Genomic DNA, 17,291 nt, shown 5'->3' with positions numbered 1-17,291 from the left:
GGGTTGAATGCACCGAATAACTTTTCTAAGTTAGCCTACTAGAACGGAAATATTGTGTTTTCTAAACAGTAATTTGAAGCACCAACGAACGGTGAACACCTGAAATGTTGCCACTTTCACGTCATATCTTCGGCGTGAAGCTGTTTATTAAAATGCTACGGTAACGAGCATGACACCACAAAGTTCTCCCCCACGCATTAGGCCAGTGTTAAGACCAAAATAGAAGAAGGATCATCACAGTGTAAAAAAACAAGTCCTGAGAAAATAAAACATGCCATGCGAACCAGGTGAGCTTGCCGGCTCCATTCTACAAGTTTTATTCCTTTGTTTCTAGGCTTGATTCCTCTAATAACGCATAATAACGACCAACTATCGTCTCCGATCGGTATATTTCGTCATTGTTTCCTCCTTCGATTCGAACAAATCCGTAAGTGATATTGTTTAAGTTTTGCGCCTTATCAGGAAGCTCAGTGGCTCTCTTGTGGGGCTGGCGCGTTGAGTACCCAGCAAACATGACTTTTATTCCTGAGCGTTTCGAACAGCAGCCCGTGTTGTGCGTTCTTGCTCGGACCTTACTGGCGTTCGTTCGAACTACATGGGTAGAGACCTACAAAACTAGTCGATAGCAGCACTCTTCACACAGACCTCTCAGAAACTGCACTCACGGTACCGCGATACCGCCGGTGTATGCTCTCATGTAACGATGATTGCACGGAGAGCTATTTGGGTCTCATTCATGGCTCGATGGTTATCTTTATGACTATCGTACGAGTCATTAAGGCACGTGCGTACTTTTTCGGTGCTTGCTTCAGCGGATCATTTTCAGGCTGTATGGTGCGCTAGGCTGACTCGGCAGCTGACTGTTAAGAAAAACTGCTCACAAGCGATGCGTAGTCACAAAATCTGAGGCGGTCCACCCCAGCTAAACGAGACTCCGTCGGGCGCTGAGCTGTTTCGACACGGCCTCAGCTGGGATGAATAGGCAGTCAAGACCCTGAGAATATTCAGGCAACCTGAGTGAACAGACCGGGGCTTTCATAGCTGTTAGTCATAATGTATGATAAGGGACAGCGCCGGGAAGACCGTTACCCTGTAACAACAGGTGGCGGCCCGCGAGCGTGTAACCCACTCTTGTGCTGCAGCGAGAGCGTGTAAATGATTTGCTGGTGGGGGTACGCAAAATGCGCGCTGTACGTGCAGCCTTGTTTGTGATGGCCACATCTTATGCACTATTCTCAGGAGGACTAGTGTGACTGTTCCCTGTGGGGTGTGTTGTGCTTCGCCGCGCCAGTGCGAGCACACAACTGCCGGCAACGTTCCTGCAACACAAACCGTGCATGAACAGCCCCATAAAATCTGGTGCCGTCCCCTGCGAGTGCATATAGCTCGTGCCGGGGATCGGCCACCTGTCCGTACTCCGTATCCTGGGGCGCGTCCGCGGGCGCGATTTATGTCGCCTTGGGCTGACTGTGGGCGTATTAGGTGTTCTTGTCGTCTTACACAGGTGGCTATGCATGTGCTCAGTACCGTAGTTATTCGGACGGGTCCCTTTTGTTGCCGTTGGTTAACCTAGCACCGCAGATGGCCATTGGACCAGGGCAGGCGTGAAGAGGTCAAAGTTCACTTTGCAGCCGCAGGCGCTGATTACCCGCGCGTAAAGAGAGTGTCCCGTTTCAAAAACATGCTTTAGTGAAACCTCAGGACCAGTTACGTCTAATGATGACACTGGGTAGTGCCACTGCTGGACCGTCAAAACACAATAAGGATATTACTTTTGATAATTTTCGAGGCCAAATTACGCTGTCAACGCTTTGGAACAGCTTTGAGCTTCTTCCCCCAGTCGCGAGGATTGTCATCAGGGCAACTGCAGTGGCACCTTTAATGGTGCGAATAAAGGGATATTGTGATTCGCCCAGCGGGCGGCAAGGCCTGTTACTGAGAAGTGCATTGGTTGAAATTCGAACCATTGCATTACTATGCACCATGCGGTGTTTTCACTCCCAAACTCAAGTTGCGCCTTGAGAAGAGCCACTGTGGTGGACGCTATAGTGGAGAAATAAAATTCATTGTAAACTTTTCGTTGAATTCACGTCATAATAACAGCTTCATGTTTGCATATATTTTTGTCTAAACAAATTGCTTTAAGCTTCCGTACATTTATTACACGAACATATTGCCAAATTAGTGGGTAGCAAACATTACAGAACGCATACACTGTAAAATGCAAAGCAATTAAATGCATCGCTTTTTGTGGTGGTAAGCAGAGGGAGTCCAAATGAGATTCTTCGCAGAGCAGGAGCGGCTACACTTTGTACATTGTACAGTAATGTCGGTTATGAAGCACAGGTTTGGAAGATAACGCTGTGTATCACTCATTTTAGCAGAGCACTGCTTCAGGCGCCGATAGAAGGCGATTGTTACCGTTTGCGACATACAGCGCAGCAGATGACCCACCGCTTATTGCCGTTTCCAATATATTTCTGCTTTCCTTACGTTCATTTGCCTGCACCCGCAGCCGAAGGCCTGACGAAGTGGCGCGTGTTGGTGCGCTCGAGCCTGATTGCTGCTGGCGCTGTTCGTGGCCGAAACTGTGCCCAGCTTCGGCAAGATAATGCATCTCATCGGCGGCACGTTCACAGCTGATGCTGACCTTCATCCTCCCTTCGCTGCTGTACATTCGCATGCGGCGGGGAGTACCACGGCACCAGCAAACACGGATAGTAAGTCACAACGGGGCTAATGATTCAGCGCAGATAGCGGCACTGGGCGCGGGTCACCACTAGCTGGACAGCGCAGGTGATCAGCTGGTCACTGATCCCGTGTCAGGTCTTGCAGAGCTCGGGCGCCTGGTGAATCACTGATCACATGTCGGATCTGGCAGAGCTCGGGCGCCTGGTAACTCAGTGACGACATGTCATGTCTGGTGCAGCTCGGGCGCCTCGTGACTCACCGTGTCCGCCTCGCGTATTCATAACGGACGCTTCGGCATGCAACGGCTTCAGCGGACGTTGCCATTTGCCAGGACCCAGACCTCTGTGTAAATGTGTAAGGTTATATTTGTGTCTAAAGTGTAAACAAATATTTCATATAGTTTACAGATGACGCATTGCAATTGTTCACACATACCATACAACACATTATAATTGCTTACACATACCACATAAAACATTACAATATTACAATCGCCGGCGGGCGCGGAGGCCAACATTATTCTTCAAAGGCTGGGATCGAAGGTCTTTTATCCTAAACCCGTATTAAATGCCCTGCGAAAATCATCCAGTGTCTAATGTAAACGTCTTGGCCGGGAGGTGGGGTGAGGGGGGGGGGGGCGGACAACAGCCCCATTACCTCCCCCCTCTCCTTTTTGGGGGAAAGGTAACGGACCTAACAGTGACCAGGCAATGACCAGACACGATGAGGGCAATGATCAGACCTTACATGTGCTGTCTTGGCCACGTCCCTGATCGCCGGTGCTTCCCATATTTTTGTTTTTAACTGGGCTTAATGTGCGACGCATTTCACTGCTGAGGCCGTTGGGTTCGTCACACGTATATGTGTCGCAATTATCCGAGGTTTTCATCACCAAAAGGTCCATATCCTACACTACTGAGCATTGTATGTCTTGCAGTATGCGAGCCACATTTACCGGTACAGTTCTGGGGCTTTCTATCGGTGTGAGGCGTATTACGCGTTCAAACCGGCTTCAGCGCTAACTTCTCGCCGTGTCCGTTTCCAGCAAAAAGTACCTCTTCAAGCGGTTCTACTGGTGGTGGTGATTATACTATGCGTGGCGCCTCTCAAACCGTGGGTCGTCTTCTACTCCGTGGACGAGATTGTGGCGCCGGGCACCTTCCAAAACGCCGTGCTACCTCCGCTGGCTGATGTGACGAGGCGACTGTCGTTCGTCAGAGGTCGTTATCACGGTCCGCTGTCAGCGCCGGCTGACGTCAGCGCGGCCCGCTGTCAGCGCCGGCTGGCGTCAGCACAGCCCGCTGTCAGCGCCGGCTGGCGTTCCACCACAGCCCGCTGCCAGCGCCAGGTGGTCTGAGCTGACCCCAGCGGCGCTGCTCGTCGTCTCAGGTGGTTCCCACGCGGCTTCAAGTGGTCCCTACACGGTCTCATGTGGTCCCCAGCGGCGTGCTTGAGATGTCAACTCCCGAAGAGCGCGTCTCTGACGTTGACGCCGGCTGGAGCGCGGGGCGGTGCCTGCCCCTGTGCTCAACGCAGAGAGGCGGGAGTGGGAATCTACAGTCCACGACACTGATGATGGTTATGACCAAGAGTGCACAACGGAGGCGTTTTGTTCCATCCCTGCATCCGGCCAGGCCGGGTCCGGATGCAGTCAAGGTCAGTGGTCCATGATCAAATTTGACTTAGGAAATCCGTGATTCGTGATTTAAATTCATAATGAAAATTGAAAAAATTCCTTCGTAGCTAATCTAACCCGACTTTGATCCGCTCAAAATATGCAAAGCGTAGCGAAAGTTAAACATTTGGTTAAGAATCCATGCATCTTCAGCACAAATTTTGTATATACATATAGTCTGATTGGTAGCTGATATCATGCACATATGAAAGCTTTTTCCAGAGACGCTTTACGTCTTTTATTTGAAACTCACAATGTAGTGCAAATATAAATCCAGATATCCAAATTTATGCGCTGAAAATTCTTGTCAATCCAATCCACCCCAATTCAGTTGATTGGATCACACTGTCAGATCCGCCGAGTTTCTCCGGCCTGTTCTCTGGCCATGCCGAGGATGTGGGCGTATAGTCCCTTGCTGTGCGTAATCTCGTTCGGGCTGTGTGACGCATCTCAGTCCATCACTGAGGTCAGGAGCGCAAACGGAAGCACGGCGTCGGGGCAGACGACTGGCGAGGCAGTGCCCCTGCGACGGCCGTTCGTGCATCACCCAACCCAGCAACAACCGCGGCGCCCCCCCCCCCCCCCCCCCCCCGGCTCCCTCGCCCCTGGCTGGGCTCCCGTACTCGGCTGTCGGGACTGCGTATGTGTACCAAAAGGAGATTCCAGATTGATATATTGTATCGTCATGTGTTTGAGAAAAAAGCAGTCCATTATCCGCTTTCATTTGAATTTCAAAAGCCTGCTGAACCCTACATGTTCCACGGGAGGCTTGCTTCTTGTCTCACCAGGTTATGCACGGGCGACTTCACATATGCATTCCGTTACAGTTTGTCATCGTCTGTTAGCGGCTATTTCAAGTCTTTCAGCGCTTATGCGCATACCTGTTCTCCGTTTGGAGAAATAGTTCACAGCTATCTAACCTGCCCTGAAAAGCGCATGAACTATACTGATCAGCATCACCACAAAACTTTAAATGCTCCAACAACAGACGGCCATTCACACTTTTTGCCACCGGGATGCTCATTTTATTGATCGTATCCAAAAATAATTGGAACGGTGACAACGCTTGGCATCTGCAGGATCACTTAAGCTGCTACTTTGCATGTCCCCGTCTGGAAATCCCGCTATTTTTCAGTTTTGGTAAGTTTTGGCCGGCTGAGCAGAAGTATGGCCACGCGTGTTGGGTGTTCCAAGCTCATGGACGGTCCGTCCCAAGGCGGGACTACGTACTCCGGGTGCGGTGGTATTCTGCAGCTTGTGATCTGTAACCCTCTGGGCTGCAATCTCGTGCGTGCTGTAATGGTGTCAGCCTTCAGGCTTTGACCGCATGACGAGAATAACACCCTCCGGTGTTCTTTGAGTTACACCATGGAGTTCTAGGACGGCCGGTTGAGCGTGAAATGATGTTTTGGCAGATATTTCCGTAGGCTAAAGGAAAAAAGACAAGAGCGAGGATGTCTGACATGTGTGGATCTCGATTGTGAAGGCTGCGCGTTACGTTTTTCATGTCGTGAACATTGAAAGGATCTTGTCATGGGGATGTAATGTGACTGACATCATTATGCCTAAGCGACTCGAGGTGTAGTGACGGACTTAGTGATGGATAGGTGTAGTCAACACTTTGGACCGCTCTGAAATGTAGCCACGACACGTACATCCTGGAATGAAGCAGCGCTAGATAATCTGTATCCGGACATTGTCGTCCCTGCTTTAGGGAATTTCGCGTGTACGCAAGGCGAGCACGTTCGCCTTGAATGTTTGCATACTTGTTCTCACTCGTATTCTAGTCACAGTTGAGTTGCTGGTGAAAACAGTCTTGTGATTCACACAGCTTGTCATAGCTAGTTGTTGGTGAAAGCCTGCGAACTAGAGGATTTGGCGCAGTACCCTCCCTTGATGTGATAGATAGAAGACAGGAAGGGTGTCAACGCAAGATCGGCGCCTCGATTTGACGAAAAGAGAAAAATTATTAGCGCCAACGGATTAGTAACGTCTCTTTGGCGTCCGGAATTCTAAATGTTTTTCACGACTTTTAACTATCCGCTTTCACAGATCCTGCTGTGCGGAAGTGTGGACTTAGTATATAATCCATGTGTGCATGCATAGTGCACGGATTCCTGTTCCGGCGTGAGGGGGGGGGGGGGAGAAAGATCCCGATCATAGCGAAAATGTGAACAGTACTGCCAAGTTGCGGTCCGTCCCAAAATCCATTGCGTGTGCAATTTGAGCCGCGTGTCATCGGTCCGCTTCTCCACTCGGTGGCGGTCCGTACTCTATCACGCAACAGTCGGGAAAACCGACCGAACTATTCAGGCTGCGGAGGTGGCGGGTTGCAGACAAGTGCGCGTCCCGTTGGTGTGTCGCGTGGAGTTGGATTTCCGTAGCCACGACGTGGGTTGACGTCGGCGATGGATAAATATTCAACTGCTTTACAACGCATTTTCTGAAGGGCTGCAGGAAGCACTCCCGTAGCCGACAAACGCGCCATGTTCGGCTGGTGCCACTGCGCTCGTCTCCCGGCAGACACGTCCCGGAGGTCGACAATTCAGGGGGGATGGGGGGGGGGGGACTCCACAATGACACAACGTCTCGTGGCACGTGAACCGCCGTACCTACGGAGGGGCTCAAGATGAGGTGCGGGGCAAAAAAGGGTCCACCGTCGCATTAACGAAAAACTATCACCCGGCAAAGTGTCCTTAAAGTTATCTGGCACGTCTCATTGGCATACCTTATTCGGCACTACTACGCACGTGGCAGGTGATTTCCTAACGAGCCGAGACCGCTGGCTGTCCCCTCCCTGGATGCTGTGAGGGTGCCTGCCTTCCGACGTATGCACGGCCCGTGAGTGTCGCCCCTTCACAGAATGTCCGCGCAGCGAGCCAAGGCCGGGCTTCGGGTGCGCCGCGCACGCCCCGCCCCTCCGGCCGAACTCGCCACGCGCTGCCGGTCACGCGTTGCGGTAAACGTGCTCTGGGACCGCCGCGAGATAGCCGCTATCGGGGCTCAGCTGGACGGCCGGCGCCCACCCTGGTGGAAATTACCGAACACGGGGCCTACCGGACGGCAGCCTGCTCGAGCCAGCCGTGCCACGCTCCGCCCAGATTGTTAATGACATCCTCGGATACCCAGAAAGTCCTGGTCCATCCTTCTCGAGGCACAGGCTTATAGAAGGACGCAGCGATGCACGTGTATCGATCAGGAATGCGGTGCGTAATCAGTGGAAAACTACCTTTGTCAAGAGTAAAAAACCAGGGGTCCTCCCGTTACGATTGGCAACCAAACCATCGGCCTGTCTATGAAGTCGCGAGCTTGCACAACAGTACAGTCCGCAGTAGTAAAGAGGACTGTATTAGATATTCGCAGCACTCTGGATAACCAGCACCAGTGTCGAAAGTGTCGATATCATACAGAAAATAACGTGACTCACAGCTAAACGATGCGCATCACCCACCAACAGTGGCCTTGAACATAACAAAACGCGACGCGTGGTGCACAACGTCCCGCCATCACCGCCAGGCGCCGCACGCCCGCGGCCCAGCGCCCATCACTTGCACGTCACCACACAGCAGGGTCCGCGCCCGTCAGAGGGCGGCCTCCGCTCCCCAAGGGTCCAGTCCCCGGCCCCAGTCCGGACCATCACAGCCAGGTTGAGCTGGCCAGCACGCGGTAGCCGGTAGAACTCCATCAGTGTGCGGCTTGAGGTTGACGCCGCTGGCCGTCACGGCCACGAACATCAGCGCCAGCAGCGTCAGCGGGTACAGGAACACCCGCGTGTTCTTCAGGAACGGCAGCGCTGCGGCGGCGCGGGACTGGGTCAGTGAGACGCGGCGAGAGGCGCGAGGCCCACACACAGCACTGTGGCGGCGCGGGCCGGGGTCAGGGAGACGCGGCGAGAGGCGCGAGACCCACACACAAGCACTGTGGCGGCGCGTGCCAGGGTCAGGGTGACACGCTGAGAGGCGCGGGGTTCGGCACACAATACCAGCCACGGCACGAGCTACATGCGAGTGGTAACATCAAACCAGACAATCATCACTTCCCGGAACGCAAGCAAAGCATGGCAGGACAGGCGGCCGCAAAACAAAATTTGCCATCCTCTTTCGAAAACTTTAAGGTACATCCAAACCACCAATACACAATCCGTTTACAATGACGTTGCCTCGTGATGATCATAACCGCTGTATTAGACGCAACACAACGACAGAAGCGTTTACCTAACCGCAAATGGCATGGCAGGTGCTCAGTGTCCGCCCGAATTACTCACCACTATAACCCAAGAACGTGGATGTAGATGTAGTACCCCATGGCCACCGTCCACAGTACATTCCCAACCAGATGGGAAAGGAAACCGTCTTGCACCAGGAACGCTGGCGGAACAAAGTTTGTGATTGCTGTGGGTTGCAAAGTGGGCATGGGTTAGGGCGAGAGTGGACTCGTTTGCATTAGTCCACTTTGTTGGGTCCATTCTGAACAGGAAGCCAAGTCGGGGAACACACCGTGAATCATAGGGTGTTTTAAACCTGTTTCGATTGTCCTACAACAACAGCCAAACTGAAAGAGCGATTTGAAACACTCGGGTGATGATGATGATGATGATGATGATGATGATTTGGGCTTTAGGGACGCGCCAACTGTAATGGTCGTATCGCGCCCGTGTCGCAAAATAGGCCACCAAGTGCGTTAGGATGAACTCAAAGTCACATCAACCTGGGTCATATCAAGACCACGTCATCAATGCGATCTGCGATGCTCTTCCGCCGCCCGGTGTCTTGTCACGCGGTGACATTACATGACAATACAGCGAGAGATCGATACAAACCGTTAGGCACCCAAAAGGCATTCCTGCCGTTTGATTTAAACTGGGTCATCGTAGGTCAAAGCCGGGCTAGTCTGGTCTCAGGGCTAGCGGGCGTTAGCTATTGACCTGGTGAAGACTACTCACCTGAATCCGAAAAGCCCGCATGACAGATTTGGCGGCCTGCCACATGCATTTACACACCTTGTTGCCTGCAATGCCTCGTATTTTCAGGTCTACAGCAGAAATAGGCATCATTGGGAATCAGCTCAAAACTCTGGAAATCACCTAACCTATGGCGCCATCAATAACTATGGGCCCACCAAACGTGGCCTACATAATCATGGGACTTCCCCATCACCGGTTTGATTCAGCGCATCCGTTGGTCGTTTGCGAAGAAAAACAGGGTAAAACGTCTGCCAAGTAGTCGTGTGTACGAACAGCACACCATGACTGCCAGGTTTATGCAACTTACTTAATCATGCATAACACTTCCCACAGCAATTCTCCCTATTCCTTTGGCTTCCAGTAAATACTCAGACAAAAGTGACATCGACACGGCACTGAACGCCACGCAGTGCCGTTGATTAGAGCGCTGGAACATTAATCGCCTACGGGGGGGCATAGCGCCAGCGAAGCACCGCACCTCTGTAGAGTAGTATCTGACGATGTGCAGGATGATGAGCGACGGGAAGAACGCGTTGAGATGGACGTCAAACGAGCAGAGCCCCACTCCACGTCCTGGCCAGTGTCCGGCGAGTTGGCGCAGGTACCAGGTTACTCAGCATCCTGGGGAGACATGGCACAGGCCAGGCGACCAGAAGACGTCAATACATGAAATCCAATCTAAAGGCTTACGCAGACGGGCACAAACATGATACAAACATGTGTAGCTTGCACGTGACAGGTCGTGGTGACTGCGTTTGTCTGCACGGACAAACAAAACAGAAAGATCCGTGGCCGTACACATTTTGGCGGGACGCCTACATCAGACGCAACGCTCACAATGTGTTGACCGTATCCTGGCCCGCGAACGCCGCGTACTGAGGCAGCGGTCCACGGAGCCACGCCGCTACTGAGGCCACAACCGCTGGGGGAGGCGAGCGAGGGAGCAGCACCGGCACCCACCAGAGCGCTGTGGCGATGACGGGCGCCGATCAGCAGCGTGTCCACGGTGAACACGTACAACAGGAAACACCAGGAAGCCGCCCACGCCCAGGTCGCAGCACCAAGCGCGAAGCAGGCCGACGACACTGAAACTGGTACACTGTCAGTGGCACAATATCAGGGCGTACTGCGAAGGGCCGGTCTCGTCGGACCATGTCCCGCGAAAACAACGCTACGGGCGCACCGTTACTGGCACAGTGTGCCGGTGGGTTCTCGCACACCGAACTAAATTTACCCGATGCATTCAAACCCCCGGCCCGCGACACCCGGCCTACCGCCCGCTCCGTGCCCCGCACCAATGCTCGCTCTGGGTGCCCTGCTGGCCAGCCCACCGGCCCGCCTTCCGTGCCCTGCTGGCCGGCCAACTCCCAGCGAGACTGGCCATGCCGGCTCCTAACGAGGAGCTTCGAGTCACGCAACGAGTGACACAGCGGAAGACGGGCTCCGCCGCGGCCCCGCCCGCCCTGTCTGCGGCCGCGGCGGCGACCGCGCACAGCCAGGCCCAGCTTACCAATGATCCAGCCGCTGAGCAGCACCAGGAAAGGCCGGGTCGTCCCTGGCGAACTGCGCCTTCGTCTCTGCAGCACAGATGGCGCTGGTTAGCAGGCAGCGGAGTCTGAGCTGTCAGGGTGGTGCGGAGAGGGTCAAGCCTGGTACAAGGCGACGTGGGAGGGTGCGGAGTGGGTGGATCTCCGGGGTTAACATCGGAGATGGTGTGTGACAGGTAACTTCATATCCACAGAGATGAGGGATCCAATTCAGAAGGTGCCTAACTCAGACAACTGCAAATGAAACCATTTGCATTCGTACATTCAGGTGTGCCACTGGATTAGGCGCCGGAGCCTGTCCAGCAGGACACTGCGCTCAGCCAGGGCAAATGGTGCATGCTCAGCATATTTACAAATCTGAAGGTTATCAAAAAAACAAACCACAAAGAACATCAGAGTCCTGAGATTCAATGGCGGTAAGAGGGTGTTTGAATTTGTTAACTTGTATCCATGCACACACTATACTAACTAACTTTTGTACATGAATGTTCAAACACAAAGCCACCAGTTTCTGGAAGCACATGTTTGCAATCTATCAGTAAGTATATGGGTTTACACTTTCAAAATGTGCCCACGTACAGTGAATAGGAGCTCTTGCTCAAAATGAAATACACTAGCTTGGACCTGAACAGGACCCTGTGAGGTCACGGATGATCATGATCATCATCATAATCATCGCAACAAAATGTGCTGCTATGACAACCGATCCTGTAGAAACATGGAGTCAACACAGATAGGTCCCACCAAGACTGGCACTCTGTCTGCCCCCCAGCAGTGACTGCAGGGTGGACAACCAAGAAGTACCATGTGGGTTCCTACAGGACACTCAACGCTTCCTGTAATGGAAATCCCTGTAGACCTTCTGGGGCGCGATGAAGAGATATAACATCTGCCAGAGCGCAAACTCAAAGTCCATCTGGCTGAAGTGGATCACAGCGCCGCAGGTACTTGTACCGCTTGGCAGCTGCTGATAGACAGCTGGCTCTGCAGCACCAGGATGTATATCATGTCATGTTGACCAGCGACAGGTCAGATCAGCTGGTGACAGGATGGGAAGTGCACTGAAGCGATAACAGAAGCAAACAAGTTCTGATAGCTGAGAATGTTCATGTGCAGGGTTCCAATCCAGTGCAATTGACCCAGCTGCAAGTATGGCATGAGACGCTGTTTGTTATGTCAATGACAGTTCACTGCAAATGTTGATCACATACTGACCACTTTTTAGCAGAGGGCAAGTGACATGCTGACACATCTTGCATGTGTGGGTTGGCAATGTCAAAAATCCTAGACACAATGAATTTCCGCACTTGTTATCAGACTGGCTTCAAGGCTACGCAACCAGGCTAAGTTCAGCAGTTAGTCCACTTTGGAAATATTTGAACATACCCATGTGTGATGGGAGGTGGCAGGGGCGACACACTGGAATCAAAATGGTATGGCGACTGAGGCTGTGTTGGCGGCGGTGAAGTTGGCTGTTTCATCGTGGCAGATCTGGTGGCCACAACAGAGATTTGTTATTGATGGCAGCATGATATCAAGCTGCTTAAAACTCCAATATGAATATGAAGCTTCCCTCACATCTCCAATAGAGGTGCAAGGGAAGCTTCATTATCATGACACAACAATGTTCCTTTGACTGGTCACGACAATGGAAGCAAGCAAAACCACTGCCAACGATGACTTGTACATTTAACCATCACTGACAAAGCTTAAGGCCCATTTCAGGAGATGGCACAAGATCTGCACTTATTTCCAAGAAGAGGCTTATGTCTTATATCATGCAAAGTGATGTTGACCTGAAATCATATTCAGCACAAATACTCTTTACACATGCCTCCGGCTGACCATGTTCTCTTTATTGCCAGCAATCCACTAAATCCCCGGGATAGAAACCAGCATCAAACACCATGCAGAATGCAATAACTTGGCTAAAACAGAAACACAGCCACAATAAATCTTGCAAGTCTGCTACACATCAACCACTGTGCTGTGTGGTCATGACCATATATCCAAACATGCTTCCCTACTTTCATGTTGCAAAACAAGAATAAAAAACAAGTAGACACCTTAGTGGACAAGACAAGTGGCCATTTTTTAGCTCGATTACATTTTAATTGCTTGGCCATACATCACTTCACAGAGTTTGCAATCATATTCCCATCCAGATGCAACTGACCTGCTAAAGAAATTTTCTTATCATACCCTTTTAGCATAGGCAGGAGCTTCAGTGCTCAGAATGGCTTTGGTACAGTTATTCAAACTACTTAAGACAATCTTACAACACCAGTGACATAGGAACGTCCAAAAAATACTACGCCTTTTAACTCAGATGAGCAGCCACGTACGTGCCAGCTGATGATAGCATCGGTGCCAAGCAAACCGTTTTTGCTCATTCTTAAATGCGCGATGTTGATGACGTCACTGAAACACCAAACGAACGGAAATTAGCTGATTGGAAATGCACTGTACATTCCGAGTTGCTGCGTTTTCAGGAGTAGATAAGACAATACAAATAGCTTTATTCCTGGTAGAATAGCCAGAATAATGGATAGATGATTAACTGATATTTCGGCAACATGCCTTTATGAAAACTAATATCAGTAGCAACTTTGATACCGCTTGACGATTTCTAGACTTTTTGGTTTTTGAGTTTTTTATCATTTTTAACAGCGAGCCATAGTTTTTACAGGTAACCAGCATTCAAGGGGAAAACAAAGAGCTTCTGCCAGCCATTATCACGAGACAGTGCACATCTAAATAAAAATTGAAATCCCTGAAAAAATGTGTGTACATGCAAACGGATACCAACAAACAAACATCACATATAACGCATCAGTTATACATGCAGAATATTTCAAAAAGAGGTATTACGCATCACACACCACTTATGCACGTAAACCATTTTATCTTGCAGGCATTGCGCATCACGCATCAGGCATCACCACGGCATTAGAGATAGCGTTTCACGTTTGAAACTTTTGAGGAAAGCATAAGATATGATGAAACAAGCTCACTCATGACCACTGGTTAACTTTTAAAGTGGAAAAGACTGTTCTAGACATCACAATTTTGTTTCGCAAATATGCTTCTCAATTCGCGTCCTGGTTTGATCACGTCATCCTACCTCGCACAACATTGATTGACAGCCCATTGACGGCCGTTAAATCTGAAAATCGCGCTCACGAACGTCAGATATGAACGCCTCGACAATGATCTTTTCTTGGCTTTGATCGCTGCATGGTCTGTGGAATGGAGTGCATGATTTGAGTGACATTATTGTGACGTCATGAATGCCAAGGTGACTGAAATACTCTCCCGATAACCCCTTCCCCATTTTTGCGGGTGTGTAGCTCAGAAACTCGAACGGCTTAGATCTAAAGAAGAGCAGGATTATGAACAGCAACAAAAGTTCTTCAAGATGGCTATTTCAGTTTAAAACCCCATACAAATCTGAAACATTCTCTTTGAAAGGTTCTAAGCTAGCACGCAGTCCACATCAATACACTAATCACATTTTCGCAATCGGTTATGGTGAACTCTGTACGCTAAAGTTAGGTCACCGACCTCTTAAAAAAGTCACTTATGTTCCTGTCTGGATGGTCCTGTGCTCTATATATGGGTTTTAGCTCTAAAAGGGATGTAGGGTCCGTATCTCGCTGTATTTCAGTCTGAGCGCGTTTTGTAAAGGAAAAGATCGCCGAAGGGCGTATTCTCGGTTTTGTTTTAGCGACTAGCAGGTCTTCAGTACATATCAAAAGAATGGGCGCCTGGACTCACTGACAAAGAATATGTCCATCCCTTGTTCTTGTAGGCATTTGGGGTCATTGAGGAGGCATTTGCCTCTACGAGGTAAGGGTTATGGCAGCATTTCAGGAGGAAACGGAAGCTTAAAAACTACCGAATACACTATTACGAAAGCCATGGCCAAAGCCACAAAAGCCTGGGCGTTCTCCTTCAAAGGCCAAGCCACAGAACAGCCGTTGTATCATATATTTGTTATCTGGGCCTTGCTTCCGCCCGCCGTCGGCGAATGCTGCCCTGGCCCAGCTGTTTACCGCATGACTGCAGACTGGTTGTATGGCTGCTTTGTTGCATATTTCTGGATCAGCATTACTATTTTTGGTGTGCAAAATGTATGTTGGACGCCTGCTAAGGACACCTAAGCATCTTTTCCGAATTATCTTCCTTTACAGCCCACCACCCCAGAAAAAGGCCTCCGTGAAGCTGTCTGCCTTAGGTATGAATTGCCCCACGGACATTGAATTGCCCATCATTCAACGCAGACGACTTGATCTGCTTTTGTGTGTAGGCAGGGTCGTAGCCAGAGCCTTGCTGAGAGGGAACACAGGCCTAACGGAAGCCCCTCTTATGGTAACCATCCTCCCTCCCCTCGCCAAATAAATCCCGGGATATAGCTTACTTGTTAGATGAAAATTTGACTGTGGATCGAGTGATCAACAATGTGTATTGACATAGCTAAGCCATGTTCACGTCTGGAAATGTTTAACATTCAGTCAGAGTCGATAAGTGATACAAGTTATGTAACGCGGCTTTTTAACATGCGCGCTCGCAAATCTCAGCAACAAAAACCTCGACACCAGACGTTGCAATGTCCATAGTCCGCAGGGCGTGAACCCAGTGGTTACGTTTTCGCCCTAGCCCACCGGCGGACGAAAATGATGACACTTCTGCAATAATTACCTTTAAACACTTAAATCGATTAGTAATACAAGATATGCAAGGTAATTTTGGACATACGTACTCACAAATCTTAGAAACAACAAATCTCTACGCCAGGTGTTGCAGTCTCCGTGGGAAGCGCAGCGTAGACCTAGCAGCTAATACTGAGTCGTGGTCAAAGGGGTAGACGAAAATGGTGACACTTCTGAAAGAAGTGCCTTTGAACGCTTCAGGACACGAAATCTTGCATGAAGTACAATTTTTTCAGTAAGATTCATTAGTAAGATTTAGAAGGATTAAGTAAAATTCTTTAGATAAGATTAAGTAAGATTAAGATTTAGTAAGATCCAAGTAGGATTCTTTTTAGTAGGAATTAGTAGATTTTTTAAGTAAGATTTAATAAGATTAGATCAGTATGTGTGCATATTTCACGTGTGCGATTTTTAGACTGACGATAAGAACGGATTGGCCTTCATCACGCGTCTGGTTGGCCGGTTGGCCGGTTGCATACGCTTCGCTCGGGTGGGGTTCGATGAGATCTGATGATCTTTGGATTAAATAAGGTCAAACAAGGTCAAATTCCTTGCTGTTCTTCAAAGGCCCGCTAGAATCTAGTTAACTGTTCTAAGGAAAAAGTTACATTCTCATCTTAGGTCAATGACGACTTTTAACCTTTTGAAGGTCATGGTGACTAAAATCATACAGCACCGCTTTGCGTTTTGCATTGCAATAAACGACATAGATTACGCTACGCAGCATGTTCCTAAAAACAAACTGTTGACTTGGGTTATTCTAGGTCAGCGATCTATTCTGACCTTTAAAAGCTTACGGAAGGTGTATAATGTGGTTTCTGTTATCAATAAACTCGAAATGAGTATCAGAAACCACCCGATACAGCAAGCCCTAAAGTAATAAAGCAGGTTGATTTTGACCTTGGTCTGACCTTCATACATGACCTTAGGCCGATGCAATTTGTTCATTCAATTGTTGTGTTGCCTAAGAAAGTATCTCAGAGATTTGTGGCTTCTTCTAACACTCCGATTAGATTGGAAGGTTCCTTGGAAATTGCCTTCGCTGAAACCGTGTCTGACTTTGACCTGCCACAGGTTAGCGACCTTAGAAGGTTAATCTCAATTTGTGGTCATACAATCCGCTATTCAATCGTCTACAGCAATGTCAAATTTGGCGCGGCTACGCCGCACTGGAACCATTCCGAAAGACTTCTGGAGGGGGTCAATTTGACTCCAACCCGAGCCCGTGTTAAATCACCTCAAAGTGGTGCCAAAATCTGGTGGTGGCACTGGAATGGAAGTGTAAAGGTATAATCTCTATTTTTGTGTTTCTGTAACTATTAATCTGTCCAGAAGACAGATTTTCACGACGCTTGCCGTCTGGTGACACTTGCAATGGCCCCCCCGTTCGGTTTTACGGAGGCTGCAACCGAGACCATCGCTGTCCTTGCTCTCGAGGTTGCGGCGCGCATGTTCAAACCTTTCGAGTATTTTTTTTCGCTAATCCGTGCCGAAAAAAATGGGCGTTCTCAGGCAAACATGGCATGACCTTGTTTTTTAATCTATTTTCGACCCACTCTATTCAACAATGAGATCATCACTCTACTCAACTAATAGGACCCCTTATGCAAGGTTATGCAACCCGACCCCTCTGGGCGGGGCGCCTTGAGTAAAACACTAGGGGCACATTCGAGTTCCATCAAGCGCTGAAGGGCCCGCTCCGT

General features: G+C 49.9%; 1 pseudogene; it reads right to left on the bottom strand.

The window, feature by feature from the left end:
- LOC119107946 (protein unc-50 homolog) overlaps positions 1-13,222 on the bottom strand; it is a 17,796-nt pseudogene extending 4,574 nt beyond the window's left edge.
- Positions 13,223-17,291: the final 4,069 nt, after the last annotated feature.

Source organism: Pollicipes pollicipes, unplaced genomic scaffold, assembly GCF_011947565.3.
Source record: "Pollicipes pollicipes isolate AB1234 unplaced genomic scaffold, Ppol_2.1 Scaffold_6686;HRSCAF=7923_pilon_pilon_pilon, whole genome shotgun sequence".
Taxonomy (NCBI): domain Eukaryota; kingdom Metazoa; phylum Arthropoda; class Thecostraca; order Pollicipedomorpha; family Pollicipedidae; genus Pollicipes; species Pollicipes pollicipes.
This window is presented reverse-complemented; position numbering and strand designations above follow the sequence as displayed.